The sequence below is a fragment of the Micropterus salmoides genome, unplaced genomic scaffold, assembly GCF_014851395.1.
Source record: "Micropterus salmoides isolate LMB-PRFRI ecotype aquatic unplaced genomic scaffold, ASM1485139v1 Ms_hic_scaffold_12, whole genome shotgun sequence".
NCBI lineage: Eukaryota > Metazoa > Chordata > Actinopteri > Centrarchiformes > Centrarchidae > Micropterus > Micropterus salmoides.
In genome coordinates this window covers 31,057,037-31,076,536 of record NW_024040263.1, presented here as the reverse complement: position 1 = coordinate 31,076,536, position 19,500 = coordinate 31,057,037, and positions in this window count along the sequence as shown.

The window sequence follows — 19,500 nt, the reverse complement described above, 5'->3', positions numbered from 1 at the left end:
AGTGCCATCCAAAGACACCGGTAAAGTGCTCCTCCTGTGCTGTGCCTTTTGCTTTGTCCCGGTTATTAGTGCTACAATGACTGGCTTGTTACCAGTAATTTGTAAAATGATTTGCTCCGGACCACAGTTACGTGTGTAGGAGTTGTTGTTCGAGTACACATCCTGTGTCTGCTGAAAGACCAATCAACCTACAATGATTTTAAATTATGTAAATAATTGCTGTTATGTAAATAGTTTACTCTCTTATTTAATTACTGTTACTAACTGTAATGTTACTTATGTGAATTCATTTTTCACCATAGCACTTGTTTTGATTCTACTTTAGTTTCATAAGGGAAAAAGAAACTGTATAGCAATGCAGTAACTAAAGCAGTGTCAGTGAGCTGTAATAATGTAGAATGCAGATGTTGAATTTGGTATGTATGAAACAGAAAATCTCCAGGTGTCACCTTTTTATTACTGACCAAAAATCAAGGAAGAGTTCAAGACTAATGGCCTTTTTCATCATAGTTATGTGACCATGGTTACCAAATTTCCTTTGGAGTCTCCTTTTTTGAAAATCTAAATGGCTAGACATACCTTTAGAAAAACCTGTGTAATTCATTTTCATGTTTCATGTTCATTTTCTGTGGTATTGCTATAAATGTTTAACATGGACTAGGTAAGGCTTCATGCTGTGGCCCCACTGTGTTCTCTAGCTAAGAAGTCCCAGCTATAGTTGCTGCATGCATCTGTTTGCAAACATTTTCAGGCAGAAAGAACCTTTTACTTTCATGTGTTTAAACATATATTACTTAATGCCAGTAGTACTTAGAGTGATTCTGTTGGTTAGAAACCTCAGAGCATTATCATTCAGAGAAGACCAAAACAAGAACAGCATTCACAGTAGGTGTGATACCTATTATTTGTAATAGTGTACCAACAAATATTTCTACTTGATTATTCCTCCTGTCACTATGACAAACCAGTTGTTTGGTGCCACCTTAAAATATAGCCACCCTTAACACTAGAATCGACAAGGGGTAATTTTTACCCCTATGGCATCATGCATGTAACTCTTTTAAAATAAAACCCCTACAACTCTCATTTCATGATGTCTACTAAAATAGGTTTATCAATCACCTTGTGAAGTATCGGATAAAAAGAAAAAGGCTTTAGCTAGCAATTTTGAAAGACAGAAAAAACAAAAAATAGACCGGAACAGATGATACCTTAATGTTCAAAAGGCACTGGAAATGCTTCAGGACATGAGTGAGGGAGAATCTGATGGAAGAGAAATATCAATGGCAATTGACCTATCATTTTCCCTACAGAAAAACACCTAGGCTTCTGGTGCCAGGTAGGCCTAGGCTTCCACAACTCAACTTCATAAAGACTAGCTATGGCATACAACAACACAATCTCATTTAGTCTATTGTTACTCTCAATAGAGTGACCACCCACCCTGCCCATATCGCCACAGTGGGTCTGTGGTTGGAGCACAAATGACAGGTGAGCTTAGAGTACCACCTCCCCTATGTTCAGTTTCATCAGAATTCTTTATTTGACACATTCCACATTATTTTAATACACATAGGGCCCAATTTACTAACATCCCGAATAAAGAGTACTAAATTGTGTGTGCATTCTAAAATATTGCACATGCAATTGTAATACCTGTTACGGGTGATCAACTAAGAATCATTGCGTAGATGACAACAGGAGCAAACATAATGGAGGTGGCAGTATTTACATGAGGGTTTTGTGTGTTTTAATGGTTTCCGCCATGGAGAGTCGGGAGGGAAAGCAGCCACTGTGTAAAAACTTTACTTTGTTTCATACAGTATGTGGAAATCGTATGTACCTGCCCATCCTGTGATATCACATTTACTGACTCAAACCTTTACTAAATCTGGCCCATTGTACATATTTATACATTTTTCAATGTCACTTCTACCGCTGCAAGGACGGTGTGAGCTTGAGCATGAGACAGGCAACGATGGGACAGTTTGGAGTGCAGTACTAAAACATCCTATCTAACAGAACTGGCACAACTGCACACGCACGCCACAACACTGACAATCACGTTACAGCACATCAGTGACTGCACGGGGGCAGAGGTGCACCGGTAGGAGTGGATGGCTAGGACTTGAGCATGGCAAAGTTTGTTGTTTTTATGGGGGGCTATGTTCTGGACTATTTCTGTCAGGCAACCAACTCACAAGTTACTGTTCCGCTACAGAAGAATAAGCATATTTCCCAAAATTGTTGAAACTGCCCCTATCCCCAGGAAAAGAACGCCTAAAAAAACATACCCAAAATGAATCAGGTATAACTCTTCAACCATAAGGCCTATATGCATATTGCTGGCATCCTTTAAAAAGGTCAGAAGCAAGTAAATGGAGATACAGTAAAGGAAAAAATGAGATTTTAATCCGTATAAATCCATATTTCGTCATTATAAAATCTAAATTTCAAAGGCAATATAACTATTATACCCAAGATCCTGTAGACAATAATAACCTGAATGTCTTCTCCTTCTGCTTGACTACAACTGTAACATTTTTGAAAAGACACTAAAATACAAAATTCATGATACAATTTATAAAGATATACACAGGTGGTCTCCATGTTTTTGCCATGTTTACTATTTACATGTTGACTGTGAGGGCTGTGACTGCAGGCACGCACCATGTTCAGACAGATAATATGTTTTTCTAAAAGCTCAGTTAATTGCTTGGTGTTTGATGTGTGTTTGGTTTAGGTAAAAATGGTTAGCATGAGCTTTTAGCTGAGCGTCCTAGCTTTACAAAGGTGTGAGTAGGTTGAACTTATATTAAAGTAGGACATAATCTTCATATACAGTTTTTTGCCTGAAAATCCCTCATTGCCCGGTGCCAGGGGCGTCAGGCTTCGTCAAATATATGACATTTAGACATGGTTGTTGAAGCCTTGTTCTGATTCTAGCTTCTAGTGGTAGGGTGGGTGTGGTGTAGTCAGTGACTTTGTCATTAGTGGGGAAGAATGTTTGTAGTGTGACATTAAAGGGTGGTGGCTTTAATGCCAATAAAGCAGGGAATGGGTGGTTCGGCAACTCATTGTCACAATGTCACAAATATATCAAATCAAAGCATATCCATGCCTTTTCCAAAGCCAGGTGTTAAAACGCAATATAAATGTGTAAATAGTCTCTCCTGATCTGGCTTTCTATCTACTGTTCTAGAAAAATCTAGAAACTGTAATACTCAGACAGAGGAACCCAACCATAACCTGTTGTTTTAGACATTAAGCTTGCAATGGGGAGCCATTGCTCTGTGCTTCTGTCCTCTACCTGACATGCAAGTCTATCAGTAACCTGCACCAAGGGTTAGAGTATGTGTGCAGGATTCTAAGAGCCCTGTAATACATTGTGTCAGGCTCCCAAGGTGAAAGGGACAGACAGGGGCCTGAGATTAATTCGAGCCACAGCATAATGAGGCTGCTTTCAGACTTCCCCAGTGAATAAAGACAAATGGCTTTTGTTTGTGCCAGCTTTACCATCTTGTATTGATAACTCCAATAGTTCCATTTCATGCCCAAGTCTCATCTGCCACAGCCAGAGAAAGCAGCAAAAAAGTGAAATGCACTGTAATTGAGTGAGACTTTTATTAAGTGACAGGGTATTTTCATACTCTAATGGTAGTAATCCCATGGGGGCGGGTGGAAGCAAGGAGAGTGAAGGATGGTAAATCTGAGATGACAAAGCTGCCTTCTCTGCTGAAAATGTCATTGAGCACAACAACTATCTAGCTTCCAATAGTGTTGCTTGTTGTGTTATATAGGAGCCATCAAATCAAAGATTTTACCTACATCAGGGTCAAGAGATAGTAGAGTAAGAGTAGTATGGATGCCATAACATGAAGTCATCCCATCACTATGGTCACAATTAAAAACCAAATCAATAATTGCTGTAATTGCTCCATAGCCATCACATGCAGGCTGGACCAATTACGTCTCCAGGTAGACTGTACTCTTTGTAATGTTATTAACAGAGAGCCAATAATTCCCAGCAGGGGCAAGCACTTGGTGACAAGGAAAGAAAAAAACTCCCTTTTAGCAGGTAGAAACCTTGAAAATAACCTGGACTCAGGGTGGGAGGCAATCTGCCTTGGTGTATTGACCAAGCAATATCAACACAGAAAGTGATAGAAGTCGAGAGGAGAGAGATGAAAAGCACAAAACTATGAGAGAGGGAAGAAGTTGAGTTGGTTACACGCATTAATGGGATAAGAACGCATACAGATGGAGAGGAAGAAGAGGAGCTCAGTGCTTCATGGGAGGTCTCCCGGCAGTCTAGGCCTATAGCAGCATAACTAAGGGATGGTTCAGGGCTCAGCTGAGCCAGCACTTATAAGCGGTATCAAACGGGGTGCACGCACCAGTAAGAGCTCGATAGCTGAAGGCTCTGGCTCCTATTCTACCTTTGGAGACTCTTGAAGTTTGTTTAGTGTGGGAGTTAAAGGGCGTATCCTGATAAAAGATAACTCTGAGATCCCTAATGGTGATGCTGGAGGACAGGTACTGCCATCCAGAGTAAATATCTTTAAATAATTAATCTTGGAGGTTTGGGTCCAAGGACAATAACTTAAATTTTGTCTGAGTTTAACATCAGAAAATTGTAGGTAATCCAGGTTTTACATCCTTATGGCATGCTTAAAGTTGGAAATGAGTGGTTTCATCTGGCTTGGTCTACAGATATAATAGAGTATCATCTGCATAACAATGAAAGTTAATGGAGTGTTTTCTGATAATGTTGCCTAAAGCGTATATAAGGTGAACAGGATTGGTCCAAGCCCAGAACCTTGTGGAACTCCGTGACTATCTTGACATACATTGAGGATTCATTGTTAACATGTACAAACTGAGATCGATCTTATAAATAGGACTTAGAACAGCTTACAGTGATTCCATTAATGCCAATAAAATGTTCAGTCTCTGTAAAAGAATATGATGGTCAGAGGTGTCAAATGCAGTACTAAGTTATAAAAGTCCTTGGTCTGATATTAATTTGTAATTTTCACTAGTGCTGTCTCTGTGCTATGATGCCCTCTAAATCCTGACTGAAAATCCTCAAATAAACTATTGCTATGTAGAAAGTCACACAACTGTTTACAGGGCCATAACCAGGGTTGAAAAATTATTGAGGTCCAGATTCTTTTTAATAGACCCTATATAGGTAATTCATACCAAAATTACAAGTAAACACAACCAAAGTTATACACTACAGTCACACAAACTAATGACCTTTAAATAAATACTTTTATATTAAAACTGAATTTTGCTCTCTTCTTCTGTGCGTGTTTGTGTGTGTGTGTGTGTGTGTGTGTGTGTGTGTGTGTGTGTGTGTGTGTGAAGTGAAGGTTTAAACCAGGCAGTGGGTAAAGCACTGTGTTTGGTTAAGAACACACTGACTACTGTGGATTGCCTCAACAATATCTAAATATTCATATAGACTTAGACTTCGACAGACTTGACTGTCATTCAACTGCACATTCACAATGTACATTTTAGCAAGATTTCATTGCAAGGCTCCAAATAAAAAACAGAAGTAAGTAAACAACTAAAAGAAAAACAGTATAAGTATATGCGATATAAAATAGAATAAAAATATAAAAGAAACAGAATAACAATATTGTGACTTTTTCCAGAAATGTAGCAGCAAACAGATAAAATTATATGTAGCTGCAGGATGTATTATAACAGTGAAACAGACAATATGAATAGTGCAAATATCTGTAGCAGCAGGATGTATTGTAACAGTGAAATGGATATGGTTGTTCTGCTTTTGATGCTGCTGAACCTCTTGCCGGGTGTGGAGGGTCCAGGTCAAAGAGTCTGATCTGCACCCTCAGGAATTTGATGCTGCTGACCCACTCCACTGCTGCGTTGTTGATGAGGAGGGGGGGTTGACTTGGCGGATTTTTCCTGAAGTCAACAACAATCTCTTTTGTTTTGTTGACATTCAGGATTAGATTGTTAATGTCGCATCAGTCCACCAGGTGTTTCACCTCCTCTCTGTAAGCCAGTCGTTGTTGTCCCTGATAAGACCCACCATTGTCGTCTCGTCTACATACTTAATGTGATTCGTACTGAAACTGGCACAGCAGTCATGGGTCATCAGGGTGAAAAACAGTGGGCTCAGTAGGCAGCCCTGGGGGGAGCTGGTGCTGAGGGAGATGATGCTGGAGGTGTTTTTGCCAAGCCGCACAGACTGGGTTCTGTCTCTGAGGAAATCCAGCAGCCAGTTACGCAGGGGGGTGTTGATTCTAAGGGGGGCCAGATTACTCACCAGTAGGGGTGCAACAACTAATCGACCTAATCGATTATTAAATTTGTTGTCAACGAATTTAATAATCGATTTGTTCATGACGTTATCGGGCCGTAACGACACCATCAGCTTAAAGGACTAAAGTGATGTGAACAGTAAAGTTACTAAAACAACATCAGCGCTGCAGTAACACCTTCACAACCTAAAACCTCCCACTCTTCACTCAGCCAAAAAGGTTGTGAACTGCAGCTTCTGGAAATCAGAGCTTTCCTGGAAAGTAACGTTGTTGCTCTGTGGATGATGAAGACTTGTCTCGGTAAGCTAGTTAGCGAGCTAGCTTCCCATTAAAGTCGTGTTACTTCACGTTATGAGTTGTAACGTTTTCTATACAGTTTGCCTTGGACAATCTGATTGATTGATAATGCCGCTGAAAATAGCACAGTTATGATACACAACGGCCGCGTTCACATTCCAGATGTGCCCTGACTTTACAATCATAAACGATGCATTGCTCATGGCAACGTTCCCAGCTGGAGAACATGTTGCTGCTGAGTGCGCAAGATTAGACAACACCGGACAATTTCATACTTTCTAAAGAAGAGAAAACAGTTTTTCTGTCAGTGCAAGAGGCGGTGTGTAATCCGCCCCAAACTCCCTTAAAAAAATCAGAGTTGTTGAGTTAGGGGAAAATATATTAACGTTGTGAAACACTGTCTATTATAAAACCGTTAATTAGTTACTATTAAAATAAATATTGACCCCCCCGTAAATTCAGCAAATGTAATGCATGACGTTATTCCTTTCTTTGTATATAGTGTCAGTTTGTCCCGGTGAGTTGCAGTACTATATGTAAACTGCTCAGTCACTACACAGCAGATCAGCTGCTGAGATCAGGACTTGATTTCAGAGGAACTTTCTGCTGCTGCAGCAGAAATGTTCATTAAAAGATGCATTTTTGAAAGCAGTATTTATTTTATTATTGTGACTGTTTTATTTATTTAGCACATTTAATTAGAACATGTCTAAAACAACCTCAAGTTTAATTTAAAAGCTGATAGTTAAATAAGATGCATTGTGTAATTTTGCAATTCACAATCAGAATAGTCCATTATTCGTTTCAATAATTGATAGATTAATCGACTATCAAAATAATCGTATAATAGTATTGTTCTTCTCCAGGTGTTCCAGGCTCAGGTGGAGTGTGGAGGGGACGACGTCCTCTGTGGAGCGGTTGAACAGGTAAGAAAACTGGAGCGGATCACAAGAGGGGGGAAGCTTGGAGATGATGTTGTCCTTCACCAGCCTCTTGAAGAACTTCATCATGATGGGAGTGAGTGCGACGGGCCAACCCGTTCTCACTCCCTAAGTCATCACATATGGACGCATGGTCAACAGTCATTGTCGTCAGTTTGTAACGTACTGGGGATCCCATTGTATGTATATATGTGTATGATATTTAACAGAACAGACTGAGTAAGGAGGTGGTTAGGGTGGATGGAGGGCCAGAACCCCAAGTTTGATCCAGGAGACCGGACTTCGTGTCCCGTGTGAAACAAAAAGTCAACATTAAAGAGTTACGTAAATTGACGTAAGTGATGTTAGTTAACTTAGGTGCTAACTGATGTTCGTAGTTATTTTAACCCAAACCATGATGTTTTCCTAACCTTAACCAAGTAGTTTTGTTGCCTAAACCCAACCAAGTAACCAAACCAAACTGCAACGTTTCACGACATTAATAACGCGCCGTTTCAAAATGGTGATGTTTCGAAACACTTTATTATAAACGGATGTTGCATATGTATTGTAGCTAACTTTACCGGAAGTTAAGCGTTGCTAAGTTGACCGCGGAGCCTTAAACGTCAATAAATGACACAAAAGGGGTACCCAGGTCATTAAAAGGCGACAGCAAAGGGCCTTGACCAGGAGTCAATATGTGACCAGTCTGGAGTGAGAATGTGTTGACGAGTCGGTAATCGTTGAGTGATGAAATTGTGGGGTTTTTGGGCACTGGTATGATAGTAGCAGTCTTGAAACAGGATGGGACGACAACATGGGTTAGCGAGGTGTTAAATATGTCTGTGAGGACATGAGCCAGCACAGTCTTTGAGCACCCGTCCCGGTATGTTATCAGGTATGTCTTCTCAACGTCCACTGGATATCAGCTGTCTCAGGTGGTATATGCATAAATCATCCGCCCGCCCCCAACTAAGTAATTATCTTTTCAGATTTACCCCACCTCTACTGGTCCTTGTTGCTTTCCAAGTGGTTTCTTTATTGGGTTGTATTGATGTACGTGTGTTTTCTGTAAAGACTGGCTTTCTTGATTAGAGAGGCTGCCGCCATGTGCGCAGTAAAGTCACAGCAAATACGGTGGGGTATTTAAGCAGCAAAATAAAAAAAACTTGACAGGATAGACAGAGAAAACTCTCCAGAGGAAAGAGAATGAGAGGGAATGTCCTTTTTGGAGGGCAATTATCTAATGTATTGTGCTTGTAGCAGACCTAAAAATTTTTAGTTATGCATTTTAATAAATTTATGAGAATTGATACCCAATTATGAATTCATAATTGAAGATTCATAAAATCAAAATTTTCCTCGTTAAGGGCACCACCGGAGTTGTTATAATCCTAGAGTCTCCGGACCTCTAGGTAGTTTTGAATAATTATACAATTATTACTAGTGATCAGTTAGTTAATAAACGCTCAATTATCTTAAATCAGTCAGTCAGTCTCATATCTAAAGGGTCAATTCTCTTGGTAGGAACTAGAAATAGGCAACACACACAGTTCTTGATTATATTACAGTGAATTTATTCTCTAACTAAGGTGATAAAAAGATGGTTGGATACAGGGAACAAACATTTGCTGAACACTGAGCCTGGAGGTTCGATTGTGGGAAGCATTTGACTCATACGGCATAGAAGAGCTAATGAAAGTAAACTAATGCTATAATTTAGGAGTTAAAATGGACATCTGATCACAGAACGTGTGTTAAGTCTTACTGCTTGTCGACAGCCTGCTTTTAGGCCTGTTGCACGGGTCCCACGCTAGCTGCCCGGTCCTGGCTTTTTGCTAGGGATTCTCCGGGGTTCTCCGTGTCTGATTGAAAACACCTCCTCCGTCTGGCAATTCGGCTGTTTTCAGGTTTCCTTCATCGTAGCTGGCGAAACCACGTGTCTTGGTCTGACCTCGGTGAAGTTGGCTCGACGAAAAAGGCTTAAAATGGAACTTGGTCGTTCCTGAATTAGTCCAGTGTAACTTAACGAACTGATAACTACACAAACAAACAAAAGAAATAAAGAAAAATAAAAACAAACTGAAGGCAGATCAATGTCACGGCACTTCAGGTGTGTAGCTTCAGGCGAACAAAAGGCCTGTTTCGCTGGTCAACTCTGAGAGCGTTGCCTGGCGAGGCACGCCAAACGCGTGCCGAAGCGTCCAGCGAGCAGAGCAGAGTGGAAGAGAGCCAACAGCGAAGAGAAGAGAGCGAGAGGTCGCGTGTCGCTCTTTTGTTGCCTGGGGCGTGGTTCCCCAGGGGGCGTCTCAGGTTTCCCGAGGGACTGCCTTTCTAAACTTAATGTCTAAAGAAAAGAAATCTATTTGCACGTATTATAATCAAATATTTTCCACAATCGAACCTCAATGGTCGAACGGTTGTACTGTTCTAGGCGTTTGGTAACAGGAAACAATTGTCACATTATTGGTCAGGATATTTATACATTTAACGGCATTTCCGATGAGGGCATGTAATACTTATTTTGGAGCTCAGGTTACATGAGGAAAGCTTGGATTAAATCAAAGATCGTCTCTCCTTAGGAACCGGGGATATTGTTGATTCATCCTTAAATTCAAGCTGGCGATTAAGAGTATAGTAAAACATCTTTGTCATCATTTCTAAAGGAATTTTGTAGGAAAGTATTATGAACAAGCATTGATTACATCAGATGAAGGAGTGTCTTGCTGAAAATAAAAACTCTGCACAAGTAACTTCTTTTCAGCACTAATAGCAACAAAAGATAGCAACAACAGTTAACAACTACTCAAATAGAGGCAAACGTAATCAGGTAACTAAAGATTTAATTAAATGCTTTGAGTCTTTGGAGACTGCAGTCCTTTGTCATCCAAAGTTTGCCGTCTGGACCATGTCACACCTAGGTGAGACAAGGAGTATCCCTTTGATGTGGTAATAAAACAAAGAATAAGGTCAGTTGCCACGGAAACATGTGTGGGGGGGCCAGTTTTGATAGGCTGTTCAGGGAGATGCCAATGGCTGGCTCGTGTCCCTTTGTCAGTTTAACAGAACGGAATCAAAAAGGTGCCAGTTTTATGGTCGGGCTAGCACTTAGAGAAAGCAACTTTGACCCCTCCCCTTCTTCTCTGGGGAGGAGAAAGGAATTTAGGGTAGCTCCAAAATTATTGTAAAATGCACAAATCCACACCGTTGTTCACTACAGCTGTTACAGTGCAGGGCATAATTTTACACAAAATTGAATAATACTTTAAAAATGCGCACTATGTGTTATCAGTACACACGCTGAAAGTTGCATTTACTGACACGCACGCTCCATCTCTCTTTCTCACTCACTCACTCTCTCTCACCCCAGTCTATTGAAGCGGCCAGCACCGCGACCAACTGTGGGAATGGGACCATAGATAAAAATGGACTTTCCACACTGCTTTAAAAAGTTAAAAAGAGTTAAAATCTGATTTTGTCATCTCAGACTGCTGAAGAGCTGTGTCATTTGTTCCGACATGAACTATCACTTTTTCTTCTGAAATTTTGTGTTTAAATATGCAGAGTAGCTTGTTTTGGTTAAGAAATCTACAGACAAAAATAAATTTGTATTTTGGAAGTTTTCTTTCCATTAGAGTAAGTAAGTTGTAAAAGACATGGAAGCAAAAAAGACCAAAATCTCCAAAATTGACCACTATGTGAAAAATGTGTCCTGCCTCAATAGATCGTCTGCTGCTCATCTAATAACTATCTATTCTGTTTGTTTGTTGTATGCCGATAGATCTTTACATGACACAGACAGCACTCCTTCAGATGTGAAAGTAAGTCCTTGTCACCATCAGTTTTGTGTGTGTGTGTGTGTGTGTAGTGATTCTTTTGTAGAATCTGTTGAGTATGAAACAATTGTGTGAGTGTAAAACAATGATCTAAAAAACACTAAAGCTCCACAGAGCTGTAAGGAAATGCAGAGTTCTGTGACCTTTCACATTAAACATAGTATTTTTTCTATTTTTAATGTAAATCATTTAAGATTAGCTTTAACATTTGAAAAACACATTTTTTACTATAATAGTATTATCAATAATAATAAGAGGATACTTTTCTTTTCAAAATAGTCTTAGTTTTGTTTTGCTGCGACTCAGTAGTATGACTGTCAATAATTGCGTCACTATTCTTTGACCCTAGCTGTAACTGTTGCTACGTTTACCCAGCTAGCTCACTTACAGTATCCATGGTGAGTTGCATACAACTCTGCTTTGAGGAACTCAGGCTTAAATAGCTACGGTACACGGCTGACTGAAGAAACTTAACTACCCCTCAGAGCATACACTTTTCTGTGATTGCAGCAGCATGCTGGTACTTTTGTACACACACTGTGAGAGAAAATAAACCTGCTAGTCTACATCACATACACAGGTTACCCGCAGGCCACCTTCATTAAAGGGGGAGGCTCAGCCGGTAACACAGAGTTGCGCCCCGATTAGACAGAATGCGTTTTTTGCAGCGAGAGGCACATTTTAAACATTGTTTTCTATTGGCAGTGACCGTTCCACTTGCTGTTTTTGCACTCTGGGTACCTCACGTTTTGCGTTTTCGAAGGAGGGCTCTGAGCGCACGAAGTTGAAAAAAATTCAACTCTGAGCCGAAAAGTGTCCGAAGTCGTTTTTTCCCCCCATTTTCCCATCAAAGAGGCGGGGTCCTCAGTTTACAGTTGCTTGGATTGTACGGAGACTGCAACAAACTGTCCCCGAGTCATCCTAAAATAAGCCTTGAACCTATACTATCATTAAGTCGAAGCTACTGGACCAGCTGGTGGTACTACCAGCAGTAGGGTTGTCACTTGTCCCTTAAAATATGGAATCGTCCCTGCACCCGCTGCAGCTCGAGAAACGCCTGCGTCCCCTCTGAAACGAAAGTGGAGGCAAAAGACAATGAGATTGGGAGAAATCAAATAGCCTACTTGATGATTATCAAGCCAAACTGCACAATTTGTCGGCAAGTGTTCTGTGTGGTGCACGGTGGCCTGTCAGACGTGTGACAGCATCACAAGAAGCGTAATGAGTTAATAAAACGTACCTAATCATAATTATTTGTCCTTGTATAGGTACCTTTTTGTTGGTTTGTTGCTATTTTTAGCCGTTAGCCTCTTCAGTAGTGCAAACGTTGAAAGAGAGAGAGACAAACAAATGACAAAACCGTAATTAACTCTGTTAAGAATAGTGCTGTTCACTGATTGGCCATGGGATGCGTAAACGTCATTCTCTGCGACACTGTTTTGATTAGTATGGACTTTACGCCAGAGTAGCTAAGATGAACCTTATGTCTCGGTGCTGCAACATCGACACAACTTAAGTCTCAAACTAACTCGTTTCAACGTATTGTTTAGTGTGGACTTTGCATCCTAACTTAGGGTAGAACTTATGTATTGCTGGTGCAACAGGCTGCTGTGCCTCAAGGTCAGCCATTTTCACCATCATGATGGATGATAGCTTTCCATCCAGAGCAAAAATATAGAAAAACATCTCTGGTCTTTTCCTTAGTTTCAGATGACCAAAGCTAAGCCCAGTGGTGGACAGTAACAAAGTAGCACTGTCAAGTTGTGATTCATTTCTTGTGCAATTCCCCACTTGAAAAGGACAGTCCCTCCACATGAAGATCTTAACTGGATTTCACTCAATAAACAGCCATGGGATCAGTTGTTTGTCTTTTATTAACCAATCTTTGGTGGGCAGTAAACAGGTGAAAAACCTCAAAAGAGAGATGACAAATACAAGTTATTATCTGAGTTGACAGCCAAAATAAAATTATTCACGTTTAACTCAGATAAACACATTTCTGCCATTATAAGTTACAAGGTTTCCAATACCAATACCCATAATTTTAAATCAAATGATCAGAATTAGTATATTTTTAGCCAAATTCACATTTTAGCCAAATGCAATACAAAATATTTTTTAGTAGTAAAAAATTCTATTTACCTTCTAATCATTAGTTTTAAGCCGTATATTTCTAGTAAAGAATTATTATAAGGTATCATTGTAGCCACACAACTAGATATGTTATACCAAAACAAATCAGTTGGTATTTTAATTTTCAAAATGTATATTTTCTTATCTTTCCTTTTCCCCACTTGTTTGATAAAACCAAACAACATTTGAAGTTACAAATACCACTGCAAAAAGTCCTATCAAAGTCAGCAAGAGTTAAGAGTCTGTGTTTTTCCAGAGCATCATTAGCACTGCACTGCTTAAGTCAATCTAGGCAAAACATGGCCAATATGGCGCTTACCGGCTGCCCTTCACAGTTTTGTGGAGGGCTTGGTCTTGCACAATCACTTTAATGACAAAGATCAAGTTTCCTTGGTTTTGTGGTGCTATAAATGCTCCTTCCACTGCGGTCTAAAGACAACAACAGAGCGAGGTACTGGCACACTCAGATTGCCTGGAAAATTTGTTCCACCTGGTTCACCACTGATTGAAGGGGAGGAGCAGCTCCCAGGCAGTTTGTCAGCACAAGCACTGTACTGTACTTCTACTTTACCACATCTCAAAGGGAAATATTGTACTTTTTACTTTATCGGATAGCTTCAGTTACTAGTTACTTTAAAAAATAAGCTTTTTGCACACAATGAATGAAGAGTTGAAAAAAGTAGGATGTTTTGATAGAAGTCCAGCTAGAACTACATCAGGTAGGCTAACTGACAGAAATTTAATTAGCAACTATTTTGTTATTAGTAATTTTTCATGTAAAAACATTTCCTGCTTCCAGCTTCACAAACAAAACATTTGCTGCTTTTACTTTTGATCATTTTAATGCATTTTTTTGTATGACATTTTGAGGTTTGGACAGACAAAACTAGCACTGTGAATGTGTCATTTAGGGCTCTTGGTAACTGTGACAACATTTCTCACTATTTTCAGAATGTATTACAATCGATTAATGGAGAAAATAATCAGCTGATTAATACATAACAAAAATGTATTGCAATCTGATAAATAAATGGTTAGACCTCAACCAACTAGCCTACATTAATGCATGCGGAATAATAATCGAATGATATATAATAGTATAACAGTCATAGGGGACATTTTTCTTTCTGCTTTTATTTTTAATTGGCTACCTTTTCCTGCTTATAGCCTACTTACATACTTTTACTTAACTTTTCCAGTAAGTTTTTTAAAGGATCTGAATAGGCCCAAGTTACTTTGTTCACCACTGGCTAAAAAAGCCAAAGATTCTGGTTGCAAAGAGGCTGGAGAGTTTTTCACTGCTTCAATAAACATTTAGCACAAATTTGGCTGTACTCCCCAACATCAGCCGGTCTCTCTATCTCTGATCACAGACTATGGATCACAGGCAAGTGATTTCGTCCAGGTATCGTAAAAGCAAAATGCTAAAAAAACAAAACAAACTACAGTTACCGCATTCATCGGGTCTTGCGCTTCCAACTTCCACTCAGTGTGTGCACGCACATCGATGTTGCCTAGTAGTGAACGTGCTTGCTGCGGGATTACGGAAACAACACATTTTAATTTCTGATCGGCTAAATGGCTCTGGCATTTAGTAGGCAACAGGGAAAGCTATGAACTCGGGTGAACTTCTGTTTGATTTTATTACTGTATTACTGCGTTATTGTATAAGTAAGCACATTGTGAGCAGTGTACAATCCAGAGTCAAATTCCTCATATGTGTACACATACCTGGCAATAAAGCTGATTCTGATTCTGTAAATTATCGTCCATTAATTGAATATAGTGGCACCAGCGTCTATTTTCAATTCATTGCAATGGGAGCGTCGCATTTTTCCAAGCTGGTAAAAATGGCAGGAGTATGACGAGGCGGTGAGCGTCTTTTCCGCACTGGGCGCTGAGCGGTTTTTTTCCGGTCACCGAGAGTTGAAAAATGTTCAACTTTGAGAAAAACGCTACGCTCGTCACTGTCACTTTTTACCCAGCCGTCCAATCACAGTGCAGAAGGGGCGGGACAAACACCGCACCAAGCACATCCGATCTTGAAGCAAACGATGTGCCTACTTTCCGAGGTTGTTTCCTCGGCCGCAAAATCTCATGAACCAACGTACGGACACAGTCTGTGCTCTCATGTTTCAGCCTTCTCTTCATGTAGAGCAAGGGCCAGAGCAAGTAGGCCTACATACTTTGTGGTGACATTTTTACATTCACTAAAATTAAGTAGGCTACCCTACTTGCAACACATTGCCTCCACGGAAATTATGTATCATAGCAACCACAGCGTCTCGAAAAAACACAATGCGCCTCCAAAACGCACCCTAGCGCTCCCAGCTTGGCGTTTTCAGAACAGCAGGGGGCGTTTTCTGCTGGCAAAAACACTTTGGTGGATACAGGCCCTTAGGGTAGCACTTATGGCAGTGTGTGATGTTAGCATGCCATGCTTCTTACGTCTCTTCTGGCTGTCATCACTAGCATTAGCGTCAGCTAGCTAGCTATTGAACAGGCAAATAGCTAACAGACGCCTCAGAAATCCTACTAAACAAACTAAGTTTGGTAACAGTCATGGGCTAATATGATAGTTCAGTGTTTAGTTCTCACTTACTGTGTGAAAAAAAACACTAAAAACTTTTAAAAACTTATATTTCTAGGCAACTTCAGCTTGTTTTCTGTTGTCCGCCTTCTTGTGAGTTTTTCAGAAGCTACCACAGTCGCACAGATTTATGGCTAATGGTCAGTTTGAAGACAACATTGATGCTGACACAATGCTGCCTTCAAAACTGACCATTACAGGGGGCAGTTTGAAGGCGTCTTACAAGACAGGAAAAGATTGTTCGATCCGTTTCGAATAGCACTTAATGCCTCGCTGTCCTGTTAGACACCTTCTGAGATTTTTACCTGTTTTGAACACAGCCGAACACACACATTTACTGAAGGACTGAGCAGGAGAAAAAGAGAGAGGATGTTTTATTCTCATAGTTTAGGTCTTGAGACACACCATGGACACATTTAGGTTGAAAAGACATGAAAAAGTGGATTTTGCACTATATGGGACCTTTAAGAAATCAATTGTTATCCGTTTACCCATAATCCACTACTATGAAGGCACTTACCTCCCCTCTAATATGTCCTGATAAAAAAAGTCTGCACATTCAAAGGACAAGCATGTGGAAGGAAAATCCAATCTCCCTATTGTGGACTGCATGAAGCTCACACAATAATGGCTGATTAGCAAGGGAAAGTGTTTGGGGGACTGCTGTGTACACGTTTAAGCCCAGAATCTATCTCTCATGCTCAGTCTCCATCTCATTCTGTTACTTTTTCTTTCTCCATGTCTTAGTGCTTTGTGAGTTCAGCTTGATGCGAACGGATCAGAGATGGTGAAGTCCCTGGTTTGTGGTTTTTGAAGTAAAGTTGTATTTTGTACCCTCATTATTGTTATTTTGGTTTAAGCCAACATGGGTTTTATTTTTGCTCAGTTTTAATGTTGCCCTTACGAAAAAATCACATGCAATATTGTGATTTTATATGTGAAACCAAATTTCCCATTTGGAAATGATGTAAAATTCACAAGTGGTAAAAAACAAAAACACGATGAAAAGAATGCAATTTCAGTTTTACATATGAAAGTAAACCTAAACATATGAAAAAGTTCTCACATGAAACATTTATATATGATGTTTGAATTCCACATGTGAAGAAAATGGAACAAAAAATAATGACGATATTAAAGTTTTTCATCATTATCATCATCAAAAAAAAGTTTTGAATGCACACTTATTATATGAAAATAATAATAATATTATTTAGTTTTCACATAAAATAAACAAATATATTTTTGCAGTTCCCATGTAATAAGAGCTTTCTGAAGTATAAACTCAATCAACTCGTGTTAAATGGTTTTTTTTTCAGTTTTAGACAAAAATGCAAACTTAAATGTGAAAACGACGATTTGACATGCAAACTCGAGACATTTTAATTTGTATGTAAAAAAAAAAATTACTAAATGTATTGAGTCATATTAATGAAAGTATTGAGCAATGGAGCTTGCGCCTCCTACCCATATATTTACGACAGCTCAGCCTACATCTTTAATGACTCAGGTGATGGGGACGCGCACCGACTGAGGTAAAACTTTCATGATTTTATCCTGACATATGAAATTTACCAGAAAGATGGCCTATTAAGGGCAAAACCCTGCTGATTCCACACAATGGACAGAGCAGGCAGTCACTGAACTATCAACTGCAGGGAGAGTGTGTATTTTCAGAACAATGGGCCTTTGCAGCAATGGGCGTTTGCTTTTGGGATAACGGCCTGTCACCAACAAATGGGCTTTCAGTCCAATAGGACATTTTCAGACTTGGGTTTTCAGAATAATGGGCCATTGGAACAATGGCATGGCACCATATGTGCTTTCAAATGCATCACATGTGAAACATGTGCTTATTATGTGAATAGCTGTTTCATAAGAGTGCTTTTCTTGTAAAAACAAAAGCACATGTACCTACCAAAGTACAGTAATTGTGTAGCTATGGGAACAGCAACAGGGCAAAAAATGGCATTCAGATGATCAGACAAGTTCTAAACAAGAAAACTGTGGTGATGGACAAGTATGATAAAAACTGATTTAAATTTAAATTGGTTAGGAATGACCAAAACTACAGAAATAAGCCAATTTGTAATAACTGGAATGCAAGATACATGAATAATGAATGTCTGTGCACCTTTGTGTAGAGCTACAACAAAAAGAGCTTTGATGGTTGGACATAGGCGGTTTAAAAGACGTCTCAAGTTTTTTAGGTCACTGTGAAGTTCTTTTTTGTAAACTGCTAAAGTCATTGTCACTGTCAACGATGACAGGGGTCATGCAAATCTCAGATCATATTTGGCAGAAACTATTCATATGCAACAGTTACCAGGTTTTCTTTCAGTTGCTGTGGAACTTGGTGAATTCAAATATGGTAGGTCTTGTGTAGTGCTTGTTGATGGCTATTTTTCCCCAATGCAAGAACAATCTAATGACAGCTTTGAAGGCAGCATGAAGTTGGTAAGTTTTTCTTTTTACAGCAAACAAGTGCCTTTATGTGCATCCACAATATTAGGGCTTGTGAACAAGCCCTTCACTCTGCAATATATATTAACATTAGACATTAGCACACTGATAGTTTTTGATAATGACACAGTAGAAACATACACACACATTCTGACCCTTTTTTTTGTTTAATTACAGTCACTATTAGATAATTGATTTTAGGAAAAAGGAGACAAAAGTCTACGTGTCTACATCAGTGGAGCTGAGGTGGAGCAGGTGAACAGGTTTAGGTTTCTGGGAATCAGCATCACAGAGAACCTGACATGGTCATCTCACATCCACGCCCTGGTAAGGAAAGCTCAGAAACGTCTGTTTCTTAAGAAAACTTAAGGAGGAAAAGTTTTACAGAGGAGCAATAGAAAGCATGCTGACTTGAAACATCACTAACTGGAATGGGATGTGCACGGCCCAGGACTGGAGGGCTGATTAAAACTGCTCAGAAGATCATTGGTACCCATCTCCCGAGCATCAGTGATATCGGTGAGGTGAGGTGCCTATGTAGAGCCCAAAAGGATACCAACCCAGTCACAGCCTGCTCACCCTGCTGCAGTCTGGAAAAAGATACAGAGGTGTATGCTGTCACACCAGGCTGTGAGACAACTACATTCATCCTCTCCTCTCCTCCATGTAAAATAGTTTTATTTCTATGACTTGTTCACACATATGTACCTTGTAGGATTACATATGTGTGAGCTGATGTGTTTAGGTTATACCAAATAGTCTGTGAGTGGAGGAGTAGGAAGACAGGAACAGTGCTGGTAGTTTTCTGATCTTTTAGTGTGCTTCTATACTACAGATTGGTACTGGTACATTGATTTATCATGCAAGCAATGTAATTTGCAGTGAACATCATCTTCTTTGCACCCTTCAGTTCACAGGAATTTCATCACCCAGAGAACAAATGCACTGATGTACAAAAA